The sequence below is a fragment of the Ursus americanus genome, chromosome 12 (assembly GCF_024610735.1).
Source record: "Ursus americanus isolate L20-20 chromosome 12, mUrsAme1.1.p, whole genome shotgun sequence".
Lineage (NCBI taxonomy): Eukaryota > Metazoa > Chordata > Mammalia > Carnivora > Ursidae > Ursus > Ursus americanus.
In genome coordinates, this window is record NC_142138.1 from 30,668,524 (window position 1) to 30,691,150 (window position 22,627).

General features: G+C 41.3%; 1 long non-coding RNA gene and 1 other non-coding gene across 2 annotated transcripts in view; one reads left to right on the forward strand and one right to left on the reverse strand.

Moving 5' to 3' along the window:
- Positions 1-544: 544 nt before the first annotated feature.
- The window catches only part of LOC148109165 (uncharacterized), a 160,189-nt gene continuing 138,106 nt past the window's right edge, over positions 545-22,627 (reverse strand). Inside the window, exon 3 of the long non-coding RNA XR_015726201.1 lies at positions 545-628. This is a non-coding gene — a long non-coding RNA (uncharacterized LOC148109165). The remainder of the gene's footprint in view (positions 629-22,627) is intronic.
- LOC123795467 (U6 spliceosomal RNA) lies at positions 18,808-18,909 on the forward strand. The gene has a single exon (XR_006780514.1). It is a non-coding gene; the product is annotated as a U6 spliceosomal RNA (small nuclear RNA).

The window sequence follows — 22,627 nt, forward strand, 5'->3', positions numbered from 1 at the left end:
ATCCCAATGCAATTGGCAGTAATTGTGTCCTGGGCGGCCAGGCTCAGCAAGGTGGCCACAACCTGCACAGCAAGCAGAGGGAGCTGCATAACCAGGGGCAATGAGCAGAGGTCTGCAACCTACCTAAGAAAAGTAAACCCCCAAGGGATCAGGGCTGAGAAACACTGGCCAACTGGATAGGATGGTTCAGAGATAAGCTATCCTGTTTTGTTTTATTTGTTTGTTTGTTTTTAATCTTTGGTTCGTGGTGAGTGGCTTTTTCTCACAAGCAATGGATCTTCTGTTTGAAAGGTGGGCACCTAATCTACATATCCACTTTAGGGAGTTTGGGTAGGAGAACATACCTCTAGCAATCCCATCTGCATGAATGTCCTGTGCAAAAGGGACATTCCAAAAGGAAAGAGACTTTAAGACTAACAGCCAGGCTCTTGAGAATCAGAATTAAGGCTGCCTAACTAAGATGAAGGAAAAAGTGGACAAGACCAAGAGGAACAGAAAAGAAAATCCAGATGCCAGACGCTGAGCTAAATGCTTACGTATCTAATTGCTTTTAATCCTCACCTTATGAGATCGCTGTAATTGTCCCACCACCATCATCATCGTCATCATCATCATCTTCTTCACCACTCTATGAAAATGAAACTGAAAATTATTTGGTTTGACACAAATAGTAAACAAAACAAAACAAAACAACAACAACAAAATCACCAAAACCCTAAAAACAGCAACAAAAACCCCTAGGATTTGAATCCAGGTCTGTTGGAACATAAAATTCATGACTTCAACAGTTCTCAACTAATTGGGGTTTGAAAAGGCTTTGCTACCAAACATACTGGGGTTGAGTTGAAATATGGCTTCCTCAAGGAAACCTTCCTTGCTCCCCAGTCCTTGAAAGGCTTCTGCTAGTTACAGTGTGGATTTTATATATATATATATATATATATATATATATATATATATATATATATATATATATATATATTCCTCCTCTTGCCTCCACACACTTGACTGTAACTCCAAGAAGGTAAGGACTACTGTTCACTCACCATTCTGGCCCTAGCCCCTAGCAGAGTACCTGGCACAATGTAGTCATTCTCTATTTGTGTGTGTTGTGTGTGTGTGTGCGTGCACATGTGCATGTGTGGTTCCTCATCTATAAAATGTGGTGAAAAATACTTCTAGTGAGAATTCAATGAGATAATTTATGTAAGGTGACTGTTACAGAGCCTGAAAAATAGAATCATTCTTTTGCTGCTAGATTGTGTTTCTTTACATGAAACACTATGATGAAACTAAGTTACGTGAAACCTTGGAATTTCTCTGGATACCACTTTAAAAATTAAGTTTCATTAATAATCCATTTGAAAAGCATATGCATTACAAAAGCCCCTTCCAAACTGATGACGTCACAGCCTGAGCTAGAGAGATAACCACCCCCGGAGGGCTGCATCATTGGCAGAACCAGCCACTCAGGATGTGGCATTTGCACTCTCACTGGTGCACCCTATGATACAGCATGGGCTTGGGGAGTGGGGAAAAGCCTCTTAACATGCACCTATAAGGGTTTAAGAGGGTTATTCCTTAACATTCCTCTCCCTTTCTCCCCCAAGTTCAGAACCAAAAAGAGACCCACATTTAGAATCAATAAAGAGAGAGGCCCAAAAGTCAGAGAGATATTGATGAGAGCCGATATTGAAGACCGGTGATTGAGACCTACTGATAGTGGGCCTGGCAACTCTTCATCCTGATGTAAGCAGACTTGCCCACCCACAGTCAGCAGACGTGTGGAACAACCAGAGGCTTCCCCTGGAGGCGAGGAGCAAAGCACAATGTAATTTATACTTTCTGTCAACTGCTCTCTCCAAAGACCCCAGGGAGAGGAAGAAACTGAACATTGTGAACTTGGTGTCCCCAAATGCATCAGTTGAGGTTTTTCATATGGAAACATGAAGCTGGAAAACTGATCCCCAGATATTCCCTAACTTAAAGGTCTAATCGGGGCCTTGATTATTTTCTTGAGAGAAGAACCACCCTTTACTAAGCACTGGCAGGCAGTTTAGATCTTGCTCCCAGAAGACTCTGAAGTCAGTGAGAACATTACAGGATAGCTCTGTTCAAGGTCATTCTAGACTCAAGGCTAAATATTCACTCTGCCACTTGGTAAACCATGTCCAGTCACTCCTCACTACCAGATCTCAACTTCTACAAAACTTCTGCAAAGACACTACTCACAACTAGATACTGTGAAGTACGCCAAACGTAGTTTCTAAAATTTTATCCAAACCCAAAAATCTTTCAGTGACAGGAGGAAACACAAAATCTGCATTGACACAAAGTACAATTAACCCTTGAACAATGTGGGTGTTAGGGGCACTGACTCTCTATGCAGCCAAAAATCCATGTATACCTTTTGACTCCCCCAAAACTTAATTCCTAATAGCCTACCACTGACCGGAAGTCTTACTGAGGGTATAAACAGTCAGTTAACACATATTTTTGCATGTTATATGTATTATACACTGTATTCATATAATAAGTAAGCTAGAGAAAAGAAATTGTTATTAAGAAATCATAAGGAAGAGAAAATACATTTATAGTACTGTACTATATTTTTAAAAATCTGCATATAAATAGATGCATGCAGTTCAAACTTACGTTGTTCAAGGCTCAACTTTACTACATTTCCTACTTTAAAATCGTTTCTAATGTGATTTATAAACATTTTTGTGGGGCGCCTGAGTGGCTCAGTCTGTTAGCCATCTGCACGGCTGTCAGCTCAGATCGTGATCCCAGGGTCCTCAGATCGGGCTCTCCCTGCTTCTTGCTCTTCCTCTGCTTGCTCCCCCTGCTTATGCTTCCTCACTCTCACTCTTTTTCTCAAATGAATGAATAAAATCTTTAAAAAAATTCTTTTCTTTCTGAACTGATCTCCTTAGTGAAAGAAAAAAATAAAAGCGTTGGTCACCAGTGCCAAAGGGCACCACTGTCCCTCACTTTCTCTGTCTCCCCTCCTCTAGCAAGCATTTCTTGGCTCCCCTTGGCCAAATAAGGTGCCCATTCCTGTGCTCTCACAGTACCCAGTGTATTTCTTAATTAATGCTCTTTCCAGTAGGCCTTGAAATGATCTGTTTATGTATCTAGGGGGCATACTGTTTACGGGTCTTTTGGAATTTTGGAATGAGGAGTTCTTTACGGTCAAGAACTGTCTCTGCTTTCCCAGCCCAGCATGATGTCTTGACACATAACACAACGAATAATGTGTTGAGTTCATTATGTAGCTCAACTGCAATTATTGAAAATCTATCTACATGGAGCATTCTGTGGTATAAGGCACTTTATTAATCTCGAAAGAATGATAAAAGCAATAGCAACAATACCTTACATATGGCTAGCTCTTGACTGTTCTTACAAAATACTCTCAAAGCTCTTACTTCACCTAGGCTTTTCAACATCCTTTGAGAAAATTAGGGAGAATGGGTTCTTTCAAGCCCATTTGACACCTGAGGAAAATGCGGCCATTTTCATCCTGTTAGAAAGCGTCAGAGACGTGTTCTGAGCCTCCAACTTAGAACCTCTTCCTTGGAAACTGCAAGGTTCATTCCAGAGCTTGCTGAGCTCTGCCTGGGATGCCCTAGTCTCCCACAGTTGTAACTCCACCCTTTACCCCAGAAGAAACCTCTCTCTAAAGTCACAGAGTTCTTCTCTGTTTGCATAGACCCAGGCACTCATCTTAAATTCACTACCATGGAAATGCTATTTTTCATCACCATCTATAAATTTGTAATTAAAAAAATTATTTACAAAGTGATGAGATCTCTTTCAAATTTTCAATTTTCTTTCCTCACAAACTTCAGATTTCAGTGAATAACCCTAGACAATCTATTTGTATTTTGATCCTACTGGAAAAAGAAAGAAAATCACATCAGGGAATGCATGACCTTTAATTCGGCCTAAATTACCTTTGGTGCCCATGAGACTAATTTGGGGGGAAGTGCAATGCTATCCAAGTTCATTCCACCATGTTGGAAGGCAAAGGCTCCTGAGATAAGAGCAAACTGAACTTAGGTGAAAGTGAAACAGATAACCTTTTTGCTTTTATTGGCAAGCAAGGCTGTACAATGTAAGACATTTCTGCAGGTATTATCCAGAGTCCATTTTCCAACTTTATAGGGATTGCAAGGCAATTGCCATGAAGGTGGCTGGGGCAGAAGCAGCACCATCTGCAATGCTTTCATGTTCCAGAACCCCAGATCACTGGCACAAAGGAGTGTTCTTGAATTCTTAGCTCTCTTAGGACTCCGTGAAGAAGGGTTTTGAGAGCCTCGTCTTGCTCTCTTCATATCCACTCCACCAGTCCTCCTGACAATTTTGGAAGCAACCAACTCCCCATCTTAAATCCTTTTATGCTTTATGTATTAAGAATGGGTCTGTCTCCCATATGAATCCCTGACTGATTCATTATCCTTAGCTCTAAGACCACACAGTTTCCCCTGTTAACTCTCTCAGTGGCTAATTCAGTCATTTGTTCTTCTCTTGAATCTCACCTCTTTTCTATTTCTGGACTTGATGCTGAGCAATGTTTACCACCTAGGCTCACTCAGGGCTCTGAGGCAATACTGTTACTCCAATAACCTTCAGTTCACCTTGGTAAAACAAGAACAAGTTCAGAAGTGATTCTGCTGACTTAGAACTCAAAGCAAGAATGTGGTTCCCACCAAACTAAGCAGCCAGGATGATCTGGAAATTCTTCTCCCCAGCAAAGATACTTTAAAACCATCCCTTAAAGAATTAACCAACCCCAGTGTTCATTACAGATGAATGGATACACAAAGTGTGGTATATACATTCAATGGAATATCATTCTGCCATAAAAAAGAATGACGTTCTGATATGTTACCATATAGATGACCTTGAAAACATTATGGTATGTGAAATAAGCCAGACACAAAAGGACAGTTGTTGTATAATTGCACTTATATGAAATATCGAGAATAGACAAATGCATGCAGACAGAAAGTAGATTAAAGTTTACCAGGGACTTACTGGGGCTGGAGGGAGGATGGTGATTTATTGCTTAATGGGTACAGAGATTCTTTAGGATGATACAATGTTTTGGATATAGTGGTGTTGGTTATAAAACATTAGTAATATAATTAATGCCATTGAATTGAATTAGACCTTAAGAATGATTAAAATGTCAAATTTTAAATTAGAAATATTTTACCACCACCAAAACCACCTAAGATTAAGTAAATGGCAATTATGTAAAAACAGTGTTTAATTCCCTAAAGGTTTCTGATAACAGTTCTGGGGAGTAATGTTGATGTAATGCATTTTGACCAAACATATGGCCTGTACATCTGGAGACCATCCCTAATAGAAGAATTTTGTTAGCGATTTCTTCCATTTTCCTGACTAATGTTCCACTTCATTGTGCCTCAAGCCAGTTTCTGTTTAAGTTTGTTTTCCACTGCCTCCTGGGTCTATACCTTCTCTTTTGTTCTCCTTTACCCTACTGGATACTTACATCATCTTTCCTTGGAAATGACTCTGAACACCTCAAATCTTCTTTCTGATTTCCTTAGTCTGATATTGAGGACCTGAGAAGACCTAGCATGAGAGAGAAAATGTATCTTCAAAAGACCTGGGAAAATTGAAAAGGGAATTCCATGTGTAGTAGATGCATTGCCTGTTCCTGTGTTGCTCCTTTACAGGAGGGAGAAAAAGAGGAGGAATAAACAGCTAGAGATATTAACAGCCTAAAACTCCAAGCTGTCATTGCAGGCTCCAACTGCAGCCTCAATGAAGTAATTTCCAGCTTTAAGACCTTCTTTGATGGTCTCCATACTGCACAAGAGCTCTCCTGACACTGGCCCCAAATCTGAGTTCTAAACTGGTACTGCCATGTTGAGCAAGGCCAGAGAACTGCTCGCTCCCAACTGGAGGTGGCATGCCTTCTTGTGTTTCCAAGACAAGGCTTTATTTTAAAAGTGTGTAAAACCTAAGCTGAAAGACTAAGATGTGTGTCTCACAAGCAAAAACCAAAGGGAAAAGAAGATGATTACAGAAGTCAGTCTTATCAAGTGGAAATCATGCCACTGAAAAGTTTCCCTAAACTTATAATCTGCACTCCAGAATAGCCTTCAAAAGTGTAGGAGGACAATTCATTCAAACAAAAGGGACTTAAAAAATACTTTGCCTTAGAAAATATCTTTCAATCTCTTTCAAATCAAAACACAAAGCTTGATCTGCTTATCCGCCTACGTATATTTTTTTTCTATCTTAATATCAGAATAAAATCATCAATCATCATCATCATCACCATTATCATCATCATCATCGTACTATAGGGTTGGTTGGGTGGCTCAGTCGGTTACATGACTACCTTCAGCTCAGGTCGTGATCCCATGGTCCTGGGATCAAGTCCTGAGTCTGGTTCCCTGCTAAGCAAGGAACCTGCTTCTCCTTCTCCCTCTGCCCACCCCCCCCCCAACTTGTATTGTCTCTCAAATAAGTAAATAAAATCTTAAAAAGAGAAATGCCTTTAAAATAATAATAATAATAACAATAACATAATAGCCCTCACATAAATCTGTCACTAACAAAGCAGCTTTATCATTATACACACCAACACTGAACCTCACTTTGGCTCCTGCAATATCAGTATCTCAAGGTTAAATAGGGTGTTAGTCATCAAATGCTAAAACAAAGAATGATATTTCTTGAAATTCATCATGCTTTCCATGCAGCTGAAGGTAATTTTCTCTAGATGTGGAAGGTTTTCTAGATTGGTATTCTATTCACCAAACTTAAAGCCCCACAGGCGATCTCTGGGTTGCAGGATTTATGGTTTGAACTACTCAATTGGCTTTAACCAAGATGGCACTTTTTCCACATGACCTGTTAATGTGGGACATGGTCAGAAAAGCATCGCCCACAAGCTGTGGGGTTATTGGGGCTACTTGTTCCTGATTCCAAGGGGAGTCTACTTTTCACCATGCCCCCAACACTTACCAAAGACTAACTGAAGGTGGCTAGTGAGTTACCATTTTGGAATCTACATTTTATAAAACTTACTAAACTACTAAGTGATAATCTTATGAAATAAGTCTTTTCTGAGAAATATATCTTTTCTGCTTAAACTAAAAGAAATTTTTATAACACTTCTCATCCTCTATCTCTCTTCACCCTGTTCACAACCCCTAAACTAATTAAGGAATTATTTTGCATGCTGTTCCTATGAGAGAACAGAGTGCTTTTGTATGACTGAGACATCATTCAAATGTGATATGTGACAACTCTTATTCCATTTTAAGTTGCTCCAACTTGGGGGTAAGGGAGGGAAACCTTTAAGACAATAAATATACCCAAGGGAAAAATCAGAGGTGATGTGCAGGTGATGGGCACTTGGTGAACATAATGAAAATCATGCTTTAGGTTCAGTAAGTTTGTGCAGAGCTAGAAAGACTTTGAAGATCAGTTAGCATTTTCAATGATCAATTTCTCCATTTTGAAGAAGAGAGATGCTGGGGCCCAACAAGTTGAAAATCTCATTCTAGTCCAGGCCAGACCACTGGGTCTCTGTGATGAGTCCTTTCATGGACACGAGCCTGCTCTGGATGGTGCATCAATTGCTTCTGGTCCCCATGCCGTGCTGCCTACTGTTGGTTATGTGATTCCATAACAAAAGGAAGATGCAATGAGACAGAAGCAGAACCAGAGTGAGCCTTTCCTCACCCTCAAGGATAAATAAGGCACCTTGGAGATGCGATGGTCTTTTGCATACCTACGTGGCTTCATAAGTCCGTTCTGGCCAGGGATGCAGAAACATAAGTTCCAGCCATGTTTCTGGCACCCTCTGCCCTGCCTCGCCATATTCCTTCTGCCAATATTCCCTACAGTTCCTAACATCCACAGACAGGCCAGAAGACAAGTAGGCAGCAAAGCATTTGCCTGCACTCATAAGAAAAATAATTAAAATTCACCCTGTTGTTGAATGAGATCAACTAATGAGGAGAGACAATCGGTGGGGGGATGAGGGGGTTGGGGAGGGAGTTATTTTATAGGTTTAAACTGGGATCAATGGCTCCATTTTTTTACAGAGTGTTTTACTAACATAGTTATAGTGGGTAAGAATTTTGGCAGCATTTACAAATTTCACTGATCCTGGGAGTTCAAGAAGGAAAAGAAAAGGGAGGCAGAGGAAGAAGGGGTTGAGGAGAGAAGAAGAGAGAGAAAAAAATTCTCAGATTTTTAAATCCAAGAGACACCTTATTAAACCTATTCTCCCCCCATTAAATACTAAGTGGAGTGCTCATTGAGCACCCAAACATCCTATGGGTATGCCTTACTAGTGGACAAGCTCTTTTATGCTACTTGATTAAGATAATATCCTTGGATAGGTTATTTAACTGTATGCTGAGTTCTAAACTATGACAGGTTGCATTACAGTGATATTCCACAGTCATCATTTTTAACTGGCCTTTAAAACATGAAGCAGTCCTGAATTAGTTTACCTGGTGAATCTCAGGACCGGCCCACTCAGGTCAGAGTCATTGTGTATCCCCATCTGATCTGCTGCTCTGGAGTGGAGCAGCGGAGACTGACACCTTGGTCTGCCAACATATTCATGGCAACACAATCATCTCAAGTGGGATTCTTTTCTTCCGATATTCATTGAAGCTAATTTTAGACTCATTTGGTATTCCACTGCCAAACACAAAGGAAATTCCAGGCCCACAAGGAGGATGGTCAAAATGATTAAGTTCCTACCGTTTTTATACTAGCATCGCTCTGATGTGATTCTTTACTATTGAAACAAGATGTCTCTGTTTCAGAGATAACAAGTAAAATTAAGAATGCCTTTTTTTCTCAGGGTTATTTAATGAAAGACATTGAAAATGGAAGCAGACTGTTTAAATGAAAACTGCAGTGTCTTTGGAATAGAAAGTTAGATTTGGACTCTGTGTCTCGTTCACTGAATAACTATCTATTGATGGCCTATTGTTTTTCAGGCACTGTGCTAGGAGTTTTGTCAATCACCAATCCTATGACCTGGGCATGTAATTTAATACTTCCATGCTTTATTTAAGCCAGGCCCCTTTTGCAGTGCCAAACTGCCCAACTGTACATGGCAGCTCAACTTCAGAACCCCCAAAGCCATCCTTCCTGCAAAGATGTATGCCTTCTTTGGCCAGTGTCCCTCATCTGAAGAGTAAATACAGGCACAGGTCAGCCCTCTAGGGAGATTCCTGTCATTGACTCTCTCTTCCAAACCCCCCAGTGCATACTGTAGACAAATAGAGAGTGGTTCAAGATGGAAAGAGAGGTGGAATCCTTTCAGTCCCTAAATATCTAGCATCTAAGTCAATATTCCCCCTGTTAAAAGTCAGAAAGGAAACTGGGCTGGAAAAATTGAATCATCTATGCACATGTAAAACTCTCAAACACCTGCATGTTTATCCTTAATGGACATGGAAACCTCTCTATAACTGGGGCCATTTACTATATATGTGACCCTAGCCAGGTCACTTAACACTCCCAGGTATTTATGGGGCTTATTGATGTTATCATCATCATCATCATCATCATCATCATCATCATCATTCTCATCTTCATCTGGACTTCCTGGTCAGAAAGACCCATTATTTAAAGACTCTACTTTCAGGCTTCCTAAGATACCCTTTAGGGGTATCAAACTGTCAGGGTGAGGTGTGAAACTCCATCTTTCATTGGTGCCTCTCTCAACCATAAAGAGGCTGCCTGCCAGCTAGAGGTCTGTGAATGCCTCCCTGCACCAGTGCAGAAATCTAGGAATGAATGGGAGTTACAGCAACCTTACACAATCAGCCCCATTAATTGAGCAGAACCAGGGCTCCTCCTTTTTTTTTTTTTTTAAACAAATGGCAACTGGACTGGTTACAGGGCAGGACCAAGAAAACCTCTAGAGGCCCCCTCTTCAAGAAAATCCCCAAAGACAATTGTCTGGCTGTTAACGGTATGTGAAAGGGCTGGGGTACTAGAGCTTCACTGTACTTCAGATCCTGGGATGTAGAGTTCCAAGCCCCACTCTTGTTCTGAGAAAATTTCTCAAGAGGCCACATAATTGTCCAAGCCCTGGGCCAGCTGCACACTCAGGCAGTGCTGGTAGCTAAGGGCCAAGAGGAGAGAATTTCCAGCTTCCATCTCTATGACAATGACACAAGAATTCATTTTTATAGAAGGATGGTGTCGGGGGCATTGATGGTCAGAGCAGAGTGCCCTGATCTCCTCCATCTGTCCAAGGAAGCCTCTATTTTCAATCTGGCAGGTGAAAGGGTTATAGCATTTCCTCGGTTGTATGGAATGTTTGCCAAATGTTGGTTGTATGTACAGCCAAAAGGATGTTCCTGGAAATAGGAGGTCATAGTGTGATGTCCATTTCTTACTGCTAGGAACCAGAAGAACCTCTTGGAGAACTGAATCAGAGTTGGGCGGGTGGGCATCAGAGGAAGCGTACAGCATAGTAGGATCCCCAGTTGTGCTACACAGTGTGGGCAGCCCAAGCCTACTATGAGAAAAGTGTGTGTAGTCAAACAGCTCTTACAACTTCATGGGACTTAATGTCCAGGCCCTTTTTTGGCACATTAGAAACCAGTTTGTTAGCCTTGAAAATTAATAAGCCTGACACAAAATATTTTAGATTGATAGACAAGAAGAAAATTTCAAGTGGGAGATTTGGTAACCTCATGAACCTGTCTCTTCAAGTTAACAGCCTTCTACTTTTTGAAAAAACATTGGCTCTACAAAAGACTGTGGGGGCAACACACATACATAGGCCCTCGCCTAAACAAGGTATCCCTTAAAATGTCTGGGTCACCTAATCCTTTCTCAGGACATCTGTCCAAGCCTACAGTCTCTGCCAATGAGCTGAGCCACATTCTATACCACCCGACACAGCTATAGTCCAGGGATGAGCACCTTTCTCAAGGGCAGTCCAAAATAAAGAGAGCAGGGACCCAGGATTTATGTGGCCAGATTCAAAGTGTTTAGGTGAGCTGGGCCAAAAAGATTTCCCTAGAAATATTTGGACCCAGGAAACTAAGAGGCTATTTTAGTTATCTGGGCCACTGCACATGGAATGATACAGGTTCAGAGTGACCCCAGTGGGTCAGGCACAGACCATGAGTAAGCAGCAGAAGGTGATGGTGAAGAGGGAACGGGAGCAGGTAAATAGAGCAGGAGGAGAATGCCACCGGGAGGGAGAGGGAACAGCCAAGAGAGCCCTGAGCTATGCCTACTCCCCCGCCATTCCCGGCTTGCACATCCCTTCAGGCAGCTCCTCTTTTCTTGCAGCTATGCTGTACACAGATGCTTCATTTCAAATACCACCTCTGGTCACTCCAGGGACAGGCTGACATTTGCCAGGCAGCACATCCAGAGGTCTGTGGAGGCACGTTTCTCTTCCAGTTCCCAGCTAGATGCGGGTGTCTGTCTCTCACACCATGAGATTTTATTTTCCATTCTTTAGCAGCAGAAACTGCTTATGCTTGCACACTCTTGACATTAAATATATGGTACATGCTTCCAGGTCAGTTGGTGGAAAGTAGTGGCCTTTACTCCAGAAACTGATTGTTTGATCACAGACTTATTAGAGTTGGAAAATATCACTTTTGGAATGATTCTTTACTGCAGACTCAACAATAGTCTCATTTTTCTTCCTGAGGGACACATTTTAAAGAGCCAGATGGTGCATATGCTGTAGCAGAACTCTGCCTTCTCCCCCCCACCAACCCTGCCTAGATTCACTTCAAACACTTTCTTTTCATCCAGAGACAATATTTATGCGCATTTGTTTAGCACTATCCCAAATATCTCACTTGGCCCTGAAGCAATGAGGTGAGGGAAGTACAGGAGGTATTATTTCTCACAAATTTAAAATTAGGGACCAAATGCACAGAGAGGTACAGTGGCTTGCAGAAAGCACAGAGCACAGGCGCATAGAGTGGAGACTTGAATCCAGCCCTTCTGATGCATATCCAGTGTCCTTTCCACCAGGACAGAGGACATCTCTGATTTTATTTTCTACCAAACTTTTTCCATTACATTAGTCCTAAACAGTTCAATTAGGTTGAACCAAGTCCTTTGCCTATCTTCAGGGCACATGCCCGCATATGCTGGAAAGAAGGGTATACCCTGGAGCTCCTCTCTGCTCATCTGTTGAGGCCAACAGAACTCGAAACCATGACCCTTAATGTCAATATATTAAAAACCATTAAAGTGTTCATAGTGTCAATAGTAGTGTTTTTTTCAATTATTCATGTATGTAAAATATAGTTACTAAGCGTTTGCTATGTGCCAGACATTATTGTACTGGCTGGGGGTAAACATGTGAATAAAATGAGACATCTCTGTCTGCATGGAACTTGCATGTTTGAAGGAAGACAAACAGCAATAAGGAATTACATGAAGTCAGGTAGTGATTAGCACTAAGAAGAGGCCAACAGCACAGTAACAATTTGGGAGAAGGAGACCATACGTGTCAGGGGGAAGCAATGTTTGGGGTGGAGACACGAATGAGGTGTGGAAGTGAGACCTGTGAAAATATGGGAGTTCCAGGTAGAAGGAACAGCAAGTGCGAAGCCTGAGCTGGGAGAAGGCTATATGCGTTGGAGGAAGAGCAGGCCAGCTTGGTTAGAGCTGCATATTTGAAGGGACAAGTGCTAGGAAATGAGGGGGCAGAGTTAGGCAGGCAGGATCTTACAGGTCATGGTCAAGACTGGATTTCATTTGAAGTGTGATGGGAAGGGATTACGACATCATTTAATTTATGATTTAAGAGGATCATGCTCAGGATATTTGGAGAAAAGACTATAGGAAGCAAGAGTGGATGTAAGCAAACAGCTGGAAAGCCACCGCAGTGGTCAAGGCGGGAAGATGATGCTGTGCCTCACTCCCAGGAGCACACAAATATACTGCTGTTTCTTCCATTGTTCTGACCCTATACCCCCCACCAGCAACTGCCTGCCTTCTCTTCCTCTTTGTAGCAAATCTCCCTCATATAGAGCTATCTGTATTCACTGCCTCTAATGCCTCTGTTCAAATTCTCTCTTAAACCCTTAACATTCATGTTTCTGTGACCATCACTCCTCCAAAATTCCTCCTGTCAAGGGCATTCTTGGCATCCATGTTGCTAAATTCAGTGATTAATTCTTGGTCCTTATCTTTCCCATCAGCAGTGAGGGTTACTACGTACGGTGGTGCAGCTTGTGTCTGCACAAGGCTCCTGGAAAAGGGGACAGGTGCATGTGAGTTTAGTCCACTTTGTACTTGCCAAACTGCAGTTTTGCAAGAGCACATCTCCTTTTCCTATTTCGCACAAAGATCTTGACTAGTAGCAGTGATCCCATTAGCAGCAGTTGACATCATCATACCTTCCTCCTTAATGCACTTTGTTTATGGCCTCCAGGACCCCATACACTTGGTTTTCCTCCCCACACACTGGAGGCTCCCATTAAGTCTTTTTCACTAGGTCTTCATCTTCTCATGGTGGACCTGGCAACACTGGCATGCCTTCGCACTTTGGATTCTCTTTTGTCCCACACTTACACCTACGTGATCTCACCCAGTCCCTTGACTTTAATGCTATCTTTATGTCCATGACCCCCAAAATTTATCTCCAGCCTGGACTCATGTTTCCTGGACTCCCCCTGAATTCCAGGCTCTTAAATCCAACTATATCTTCAACATCTCCACTTGGGTGTTTAAGAAACATCTCAAACTTAACATGCCCCCAACTGAATCCTGATCTCTGCCTCCTGAAATCTGCTCCACCTATAGTCTTCCTATCTTAATACAAAGCAATTCTACCTTTTCCAGCTGCTATCAGCCAAATGCCTTGAGTTCCTTTCCATGCTTCTCTCTCTTACGCACCACATCCCACCCATTGGTATATACTATTGGCACTACCTTCAAAATCCATCTGGAACTTCTTACCACCTGCACAGTCCTGTTCTGCTTTGAGCCTTCACCACTATTGCTTGCTTCACTGCAATAGCCTCTCACACATTTTCCTGTACATTCTATTCTTAACACAGCATTCGGGCAGATCCTTTAAAAATAGAAGTCACATTGTGTCATTTCTCTCCTGAAAACACTGCAGGGGCTCCTAGTTTCCCTCAGAGAAGAAGCCAAAATTCCTGTTCTTCCCTCTGTGCTTCTCCAACCATGTCCTCTACTCTCTTTCTACTGCTCTGCCCATCTTGCTGAGCCTTGAGCATACCAATTATATTCCAACTGTAGGGTCTTTGCATTGGCCGTTTCCTCTGCCAAAGACACTTTCTTCAAAATATTCCTGTGACCAAATCTCTTTCCTTCTTCAAGACATTATTTAAATTTCATCCTTTAAAATTACTACTCTTCCTCTATTTTCCAGATACTCTCTATCCCATTTAGCCAGCTTTATTCTCTTCCATGGTGCTTACCATCTTCAAACATTTAGTTATTATGCTCAATTTGGTGGCCTGTCTTCCTTAACTACAATTTAAGTTCCTTGAAGGCAAGAGTTTTGTCTGTTCCCTGATGCATTCACATGTCTAGAATAGAGGCTTGCACATAGTAAGTGCTCAAAAAAATATTTATTGAATGGATGAAAGAATGAGAATATGTTATTAAGTGTTGTCTAATTTTTACTCCAAATCTGTCCCAAAATGTAATACTAAGCAGTCGTGTAAACTACTAGAATATTTAATGACTTGGAAAGCTATTTACAATCTAGTACTAAAATTTTTACAATCAGGTTTCAGAAAAGTAGGTACAATATGATCCAATTTTTATTTCAACAATGTATATGTTTGCATTAAAAAGGACAAGAAGGAAATATTTAACAAGTATTTCTGAAGCACCTACTATGTATCAGGCATTGTGCCAATTAACTCTTCCTGAGTTGAAATTACAAATTGTTTTTATTTCTTCTTTTTGCTTATCTGCATTTTCTGTATTTCTACACTAGTGATCTATTAATTTTACATTAGAAATAATTAAGCCAAGTGTTTTTATTTGCTTAGGTACTTTTGAGTGATGTGACTTTGGGCAGCACATTTTCAGGATAAATGCATAGCCCCGTGTGCATACTGATTCACTACATTATTAATAGAAGAAGATACAAATGGAGTTCTCTCTTAAATTCCACTAACTAGGGAGAACCCCAGATCTCATTGCTTGTTTAAACAATTGAAGGGACAGCTGTGATATCCACAATCAAAATTCCTCAGCAACCAAGGAGCTTTCTAGGCAATTTGTAAGCTACCAGGATAAGAGTAGATATTTTACCATTGCCCACCATCCCTGGTCTCTCGGCATTTTAATTGCTTGTTAGTAAGACACTTCGGAAAGCCTTGAGCATGAAAGAGACAATGCACAGTAAATTCTAGTATAATTTCCTTGTATTCATTAAATCACTGCCAACTGAACATGATTTCCTTTGTACAAATACACTATCATTTCTAAGAACAGTAAATTCTATGTACAGGTTTGAAGAGCAAACTTTACCTGAAGTTTATTCCCCGGAGGTATTTCTATAACATGCTATTTGAAGATTCCTCTATTTCAATTTTTAAAAACCTCCATCTGCAGATGCTGTCCTAGGCTATGACATTCTCAGCATTAGAGTGGGACAGATGTTTCCCAATGCTGATTTTTTTCACTGTCGCTCTGCACTTCATTATATCAGTCAGATAATGAAATGCTTAACTAGCTCTTCCCTTTTGCCACAGGATCATTTTATAAAAAGGTAAATTGAGAGCTTTGAAAAGAAAATATCTCCATTTGGCATGCAGGTATCTAAACAATCTTTGAATACTTGAAATATTTGTGTGGGGGTGCTTCTGGTTAGACATGATACGTAAGACTTCTCTATAGGCATCTGTTGCTGGTAATGGTGGCCCATCATCTCTCCTTCCCCAGCAGCCCAAATATCACTTGTTTTAGCTGTAAATAATCAAATGGGGCAAATCAGCAAGAGTGGTCCTGGTTTCTGGGAAAATACTGGTTTCCAGCAAGAGTGGTCTTGGTTTCTGGGAAATTCACTCTAGGCTACTTAGAAGCTTTGCCTCTCAAGTGACATCAACCATGAAAGTCTTCACCCATCTGGACCCATACCATGTTGAGCAATTCAATGGAGTTGTCAATAGCCCTTCTTCAGATGGTTCTTCTACCCCCAATGCATTTCACATTGTCAGGTGTAATCTAGTCCCTCTAATGTTAAAAAGGAGAAGTTTGTTTTCTTCTCTCCATTCCATCCACCTTGCAACCCCATGACCCCAACCCTTGGAGGTTGCTCATTATATAGGTGATGTGCTCACCCAGCCACCTGTTCATGCTTCCTTTCCTATTTAGCCTCTTTGGCCCAAGGGGTGAACAAGGGTTTTTCTGAACAGGAGAGCATTCTATCTGTGGTCAGAGTGGGATTTACAGTGTTCCCTCCCCCCACACTCTTTGGCTGGCTGATATTTGCTCAGGGAAAAGCTAGCAGGCAAATCAGCTGACATATCGCCTGAGGTGACCAGTTGAAAAATAAGATCTTCTGAGGATGTTGCTGCCACTACTATTTTTGTCTAGAAGAGACATTCTGCTAGTAAGGATGGCAATTTGGTTGGGTTAGGAGGCGCCACAGGAAACAAGAGCTCAATGCTGATCACTGTTATACAGACCTGGGATGATGGCGCATGCGGTGATCAGCTGATTACATTACTGTATCAGTGCATTCCTTTAATGTAGTCAAGGTCGAGGAGGTCTGATTCTCAGTGGTGCTCGACAGGAAACTCAAAATATTATGTATGCCGGCAACAAGTGCCATGATTGATTTTTGTTATGGAATTAATCTGTCAAGACTTACAGTTTCAGGTTTGCTACCGTGAGTTATATCTCCAGTTCAGCTGGAAGACACAGTACCAGAGAAAAGGGCTAAGCTGTCTTTGGCTATTTGCCTCAGTTGGGGCTTTGTTAAGTGCTTGCTGCTGCTGCTGCTGCTGTTGATAGGGAGGTAGATGTGAGGGCTGCCAAACATCATTCCATTTAAAATGCAATGAAAAAAAGACCCCTCTGTCATGGCAGCCGACCGAGTAGGGATAGATAGTTGGGTTGAGTTGCTTAACCCCGGGGTCCAGCTGCAGAGACCTGATTTTAGTACATCTGGGTGGAGCTCAGGTAGCTGCATGTAAACAAACCTCATGGGCGGAAAAGAGTGGGAACTTTACTATGGTTGATGACGAGTCATTAGACCAAGAATTTACATGTCATACTGTTGATGGACAGGAAGCCCCTGTGTGGCATGAGGCTGGGGGGGAGTGGGTAATTGATGTTTTAGAAGGAACACTGAGACAGTAGCACACAATGGACTAGGGACAGGGAGGATTGAGGTAGGTGAGAGCAGTGAAGAAGTTGTTTGCAATAGGGAATTATTGCATTACCTCAAGGTGTGGACACCCATTAGGGCTGCCATCTTGACCCCCAATGAAGCTCACTCTTCACAGCAAGGGAACATATTCATCATGGCCCCAAAAAAATCATCTTTCATTTTGTGTACGTCACACTATAAAGTCATTCATAGACTGGTTTCTTCTGAAATGAATTTAATTTTGATTCCCATCCCCCTCCTTTCTGCCTGTCCCTGCTGCTCCGAGGTGCTCAAGGGCTGGTTTGAGGGGAGCTATTTTCTTTTGGGAGTTATAAAATAATTATATGAATACTTGTTCAAACATGCTATTCATTACTATTTTAAAAAGGATGATGAAGATCTTTTTTGGAGAAACATGGGTTTTTGTTGTTATTGTTTTTTTTGTTTTTCAAAGAAGCTTCAGCAAGTACTCAATTGATTGGCAATTTCAATCCCTTAAAGTCAGGGAATATAGAAACATAGGATCATAGTATCTTAGAGGAGGCAGATCCCTTTGTGATTACCTCACCAAACCCATCCAAAGCAGGAGCTCCTCTACAATAATCCTTCCAAGAAATACTATCATTAATAATGTCCAAAGCTTAAATAGCACTAATGTGCTTTACATGTGTTACTTATTTAATCTGCACAACAATCATATGGGACAGGCATTACTTTTACATTCGTTTTACACTGAGGCACAAAAAGACACAGCTTGTAAAAGAGGCGGACCTGGGATTTCAACCCAGGCAATCTGTCTCCAGGACGTGTGATTACCCATTATGCCATACAACCTTCAGTTGAGTTTTCGCTTGAATACTTCCGAGCATGAGGAGTTCACTAGCCTCAGAAAAGGCCTATTTCATCCTTGTCTGTTCTGCTGGTTAGACATGTCTTCCAATGACCTAAAGTCTTCTTCTCTAATATTTCTACCTACATAGCCCTCTGGAGAACATTTAATCTGTTGCCAAAAGTCTTTTCCTGGGAATTTAAATTTGTCCTCTAAGACTTAATTCATATGTCATTTCTCTGCAAAGTTTTTGTGTGTGACAGTTAAAAGCTTTTTGTTTGTTTGTTTGTTTTGTTTTTTTACATGTTCTGTTGGCCCCACTCTGGATGTGTAATTACTACTGCGTTTGTGTGTTTGGTGATAGGGTCATTTTTTTAAGTCACAGGAGTAGAATTTTATATTTCCTTATTAAATTTCTTTCAAGATTGAGCTTATTTGCTGCAACCTATTAAAATCTACTGCGATACTAAATATTGCTCATTAGTCCTGGTTTCGTGCTATAATTTAATAAAACATGAAGAAATCGAGACTCAGATAACTTTAGTTGCCCAAGGTTTTAGTAAGTGGAACTTGCCCCCAGTTCTCCCTTAAAAAACACACGCAAGGGCTCACTTCAGCAGCATGTAGACTAAAATTGGAACGAGAGAGAGATCGGCATGCTCCCTGCATGAAGACGACACAAATTCGGGAAGCGTTCCGTATTTTTGAGTGTGTTTGTTGTGGTGAGCACCAGGTGACGTATGGAAGTGTTGAACCACTATATTGTACACCTGAAACTAATATTACATTGTAGGTTAATTAACTAGATTAAAAATAAAAGTTTAAAAGAGCAAAAAAAAAAAAAAAGAAAGAAAGCAAATGAAAACCTTGATACATCATAATTGTAGTGTATATATATGTATATGTGTATGTGTGTGTATTTACTTCACTAGACAAGAGAAGGAGAATAAGAGGAATGTATACAAAGATGATGATTTTGGACTATATTTTTAACAATTTTATAAGCCATTTGAAAAAGAAAAAAAAAATGCATGCAAATCCAATTGCTTGCTCTCACTACCAGATCTACATTTCACTCCGTTTCTGGCTTGCCTCACGCTCCGGCCCTACCCTCCCCACTAATGCAAAAGGGGCACAACTATAGAAGATTTCCTGTCTCAGCAGCCACCTCGCTCTCTATTCCTCATTTTTATTTGACTTGAATTGTGAGAAAAGGTGTTGTCCTGATATATTGCCTAATCATAGTGTAGCTTTTGGCTTGATACTGACTCTTTTTAGCCATCTTAACTGTATTATCTGTGATTATGGTTTTTAAAAAAAACTTAATTAAAGTCATGATGAAATTAATTCACTGCTGTGCTAATGTTCAGAAAAAAAGTATTCCAGAGACCGGTGTGAATTAGTAAAAAGGGTTTTAAAGCTCTATTATTGGTCTAGGGGATGATGCAAAGTCAAAACTGCTAGCGTTATTTTTTTCAAGATTTGGAATGATGCTTAGGAAGGTATTTGCAAGTTGTATCAACTAGATAGAAATATGCAACTGTCAAGCAATATGACAGCCTGCACTAAGAGGGAAGGGTACAGTGACAGTGGGGATCGCCTCAAAGATCACTGTGAATCCTAAAAATAAGGACAGTGATAGGGAAGAAAAAAATAGAAATGAAATTCTCACTGCAGGATCCGGAGATAATTTCTAATCTTCTTCAATTTTTCTCTCCTTCCCCTCTCTCTCTTACCAAAACACATGTGCAAACATAGGGCATTCTTTACTACCATTTTAGAAGTACCTGTCTCCGTTTTTATCCTAAGTTATTTTTGTCACATTTTTTTCTCTAATCAACTCAACGAGATATTATCGAGAACCAACTGTGATCTCACAACGATGCTAGTTACTCCAAAAGATTCATAGAAAGATAACTACAGTATCCTTTTTAGAATTTTAAATCAGTTGGTAAGAAACACTATACAGAGGGGAAACAGCCCTCCTGCTGATATATTCAGTATATCATCCAGGACTAAACCCATCATGCTAGATACATATGCTATAAGACTCGGGGAATTTATTCATTTATCCTAAAGACACTCAGTGAATGCCTTGCATGTGTAGGATTCTGGTGGAGGCCTAAAGAAACAAAGATGAATCAGATATTCTCCCTGACCCCAGGGGCTCAAATGCTACTGGAAGCCACAGATCCGTAAATGGATGATTAGACATCACTGTGGTTGGGCTTTGTGCTAGGATTGGAAAGACAAGCAGAGTTTTACTATATGCAGAGCACATGGGAGCTGGTAAGATGGCATAGTTCAGCTCAGTGAGAGGACAAGAGAAATACAGGAGGGTGGAAAGGCGCACAGGTGGAAAGGCTCACAGCCTGGTGAAGGAAGTGACTTTTAATTGGGAGGGGAATTGTAGAGAAATGAAGAACCCAGCCTGATGGGTATTTGGCAGTTAGGGTGTTGCTTGATGCTGTGTTGGGAAGGGCTGCAGCAAGATGCTGTGTCATACTAAAAGGGACACCTTTTTTGTGACTTTTATTTTACATGTTCATGCAATATTTTATGACATTATTTTACACCCACACCAACCTTAATAGGTTCCACTCCCTACACTCTGCCCCCAGCATCCATAGGATCCAGAGCAAGACATACAATATGTCTAAATATTTACAATTTATAAATCAATCCAACAAAATATTAAATGAAAACTGTTCTTTCTCCCCTGACAAATACATCTTCGTAAAAACCTGTAATCTCAGTTTTGAGTTTAAGAGTTCCTGGAAACTTCTAAGTTTCAGGCTGAAATCTGGTGGTTTGGGGAAATCCACTGCCCACTTTTCCTGCCCCATCCCATACCGTAGGATGTTCAAATATATCTGGACAAGTCTGTGCACTTACCAAGCTCCATTACAGCCCCTCTCCAACACACACACACAAAACCACGCATTAGCCCATCCAGGGCCTAGGAAGATGTTCACTTGAGGTGTGGTCCACTCCTGGGAGGACAAATTCCAAGAAGAATTCTGCATTTGCCTTAGTGATGGACTTGAGCTACGAATCACTGGTACCAAGAATGTGCCCTAGAAGTTGGGATGGGGGAGGTGCAGGTTCCTAGTGGGTCTGTTGCTTTGCCCCTGGCACTCTACCCCAGTAAGGGGGCATGGAGAGAGAAGGGCCAGAGTTGGGTCCCTACCAAAGTGTAGGATACAGGGAAGGGGCCTCTCTGACCGCCAGGGCTCAGAGCAGTATTTCCCTCATCCCACCTTGTACTGATTGAGTTATCTGAAGTCCTTTCCCCTTCTAGGGACAGTCCTGATGTTTAGAACTGAGGACTTTTTATGCTGATGTTCCCAAAGCTTCCAATAAGATGATGCCTTCATTTAACCATTAATTTTAATCTCCTCATGAAGGCCTATCTATTGCAGCCATCTTCCTCCAGGCCAGAGAAAACAACTAGTGTGTGTGTGTGTGTGTGTGTGTGTGTGTGTGTGTGTGTGTGTGTGCATGTGTAGGAGGGAAGAGTGAGATGGAAAATTCACCCTTCTTACAGGCCAAACATGATGGACTATTAATTTTCAAACATTGAACACTTTGCAAACGTCTTCAGCTTCTAGTTCACCACACGTTTCTCTACCACTATAGAGAATACTTTTTTTTTTTTTTCCCGAGACTGGAAAAGGAGTAAAAGAATACAATGGAGGCAAGGAGAAAAGCCTTGTCTCTTCTGGCTGCAAGGAAATATGGGCAGGAGTCCACCAGAAAAGTAGAGGGGCTGGCAGTGACAGCACTGTGTTGCAAGCTCCACCCTGAGAGGATGAAGATGGGCTCTGGATTATGAACCAGAATTCTGAAAGCACAAGGACTCTTGTCTTACTCTCTTTACAGGCACCTGAAGGAGGCTACCTCACAGGTTTGTGCAAACCAGAGTTGGGGCAGCCCCATCAGAGTAAAGATGGATGGTTGGCAGAGGGAGAGCCTGAGTGCTCTCATCAGACTCCCCTTCCCCTTGGTTCCCTGATGGCAAAGATGGGATCCAGTACCCTGAGTGCTGGCAAGTAGTAATAGCTCCTCCCTGCCACCACTCACACATAGACTTTGCTCCCATCAACTGAGAAACATGGCTACAAACATGGTCTGTTGCTCAATTCTTAGTCCTTGTCTTAGTTGGCCATTGAGCAACATTGGACACATTCAGTCCACACACCTTGAAAAAAATTCTTCACTTGGCTTTCAGCATATCACTCTCTTTGGGTTTATTTCTTATTCACTAGCTTCTTTCTTTTTTTCAGTCATTCTGTCTGTTCCTCCCCATCTCCACAGCCTATAAACACGAGAGGGCTGCATGACTCCATCTTCAGACTTCTAATCTTCTTTCTTATTTTTGTTCTTTGTGTGATCTCATCTAGTGTCTGCCCTGAAAGATCATC